This window comes from Saccopteryx leptura, chromosome 1 (assembly GCF_036850995.1).
Source record: "Saccopteryx leptura isolate mSacLep1 chromosome 1, mSacLep1_pri_phased_curated, whole genome shotgun sequence".
Classification (NCBI taxonomy): domain Eukaryota; kingdom Metazoa; phylum Chordata; class Mammalia; order Chiroptera; family Emballonuridae; genus Saccopteryx; species Saccopteryx leptura.
Window position 1 is genome coordinate 195312798 of NC_089503.1, and position 1946 is coordinate 195314743.

The 1946-nt window shown below is 47.5% G+C and overlaps 1 non-coding gene across 1 annotated transcript; it reads right to left on the reverse strand.

Moving 5' to 3' along the window:
• Nucleotides 1–657: 657 nt before the first annotated feature.
• Nucleotides 658–733, reverse strand: TRNAS-GGA (transfer RNA serine (anticodon GGA)). Its single transcript has one exon. It is a non-coding gene; the product is annotated as a tRNA-Ser (tRNA).
• Nucleotides 734–1946: the final 1213 nt, after the last annotated feature.

Sequence of the window (1946 nt, forward strand, 5' to 3'; positions counted from 1 at the left end):
GCTGTTTCACTGTCCTGTACTTTGTCAGGCAGGTTGTGCCTTACCAAAGGTCACAGGTAACTTGGACTTTCGGCACTTGACTTGTGTGGACAGTATGCACGTCTGAGGGACAAGGGAGCTATAAACACGCAGATCCTGGAGAGGAATGTTCATGGGGCTTATCTTTTTGCCATTGGACAGTGGTAATTTCTATTTTCTTCCTATTTTCCAAGATAATTGTGGCACATCTAGTGTCAGTAATTATTACTTTAAAAACATTGCCATTCTATCTTCTGTAGTCTTCATCAAAGACTGGAAGCAACTTTCAGATCAGAGATGTCTGAAGTGGGGGGACTTATCTGCAGTAAAACTATCTCCAAATCCCTAGTCTATTTTTTTTTTCTGCAGTTGAAAACGGGGAGGCAGTCAGACAGACTCCTGCATGTGCCCGACCGGGATCCACCCGGCATGCCCACCATGGGGTGATGCTCTGCCCATCTGGCGCATCGCTCTGTTGCAACCAGAGCCATTCCAGTGCCTGAGGCAGAGGCCATGGAGCCATGCTCAGCGCCCAGGCTAACTTTGTTCCAGTAGAGCCTTGGCTGCAGGAGGGGAAGAGAGAGACAGAGAGGAAGGAAAGGGGGAGGGGTGGAGAAGCAGATGGGCGCTTCTCCTGTGTGCCCTGGCCGGGAATCGAACCCGGGACTCCTGCACTCCAGGCCGACGCTCTACCACTGAGCCAACCGGCCAGGGCCTATTTTTAAAATTGGGTTATTTTCTTCCTTATTATTGAGTTTTCCAATTGCTTTCTGCACATTGGAAAGCAGCCGTTATCAGACATGTGTTCTGCAAATATTTTCCTGTTTATGTCTTGTCTTTTCATTCTATAAACAGTTTGTTTTGAGAAAGCAGAGGCTGTAATTCTGATTGTCTTATTTATCAATGTTTTCTTGTATAGACGTGCTTTTGGTGTGTTATCTAAAAGAATCTTAACCTAAATCAAGGACACAAGAACTTTCTTTTGTGACTTCAAGACTTCTCCTGGTTTTATACAGTTTCCATTTTGCTCTGTGATCCCTTTGAGCGCCCAGGACAAGGTGGGTGAGGTTCATTTCTTGACATAGAACTGTATTAGGTGTTCGTTTTTACAGTACTAGTTGTTGAAAACTCTCCATTCTCCGTTGGATTCTCTCTGTATCTTTGTCACAAATAAATCGCCCTTACTTGTGTGGGCTTATTTCCGAACACCTTATTCTGCTCTGCTGCTTTCCACATCTCAGCCTTTGCACAACTCTGGATTACTGGTGGGGGAGGGGAAGGGAACCATTTTGAAGTGAGCATAGTCTTTTCTTCTTAAAGGGCCTGCCCTCACAGCAAAGCACTGGAGTACTGTCAGAGTCCAACCACCCTGGGAAGGGAAACAGCCCATTCCACCCACTTTAGCCCTCCTGTCTCACCTGAGGGGAGGAATAGACTGAGAAGCTCACAGCCCAGAGGCCCAGGCTGAGCCCTGATCACAGGACCAGAGAATGCTTCCCCTCCCCATTCACTAAGGGCCTTTTACCTGGTACCTTGCATGCAGCTGACAAGAAACAATTACAGCCTGACCAGGCGGTGGCGCAGTGGATAGAGTGTCTGACTGGGATGCGGAAGGACCCAGGTTCGAGACCCCGGGGTTGCCAGCTTGAGCGCAGGCTCATCTGGCTTGAGCAAAAAGCTCACTAGCATGGACCCAAGGTCACTGGCTCGGCCGGGGGGTTACTCAGTCTGCTGAAGGCCCACGGTCATGGCACATACGAGAAAGCAATCAATGAACAAGTATGATGTTGCAACGAAAAACTGATGATTGATGCTTCTCATCTCTCTCCGTTCCTGTCTGTCTGTCTATATCTATCCTTCTATCTGACTCTCTCTCTGTCCCTGTAAAAAAATAAAAAATAAAATTAGAGAAGACAAGATGGCGCTGG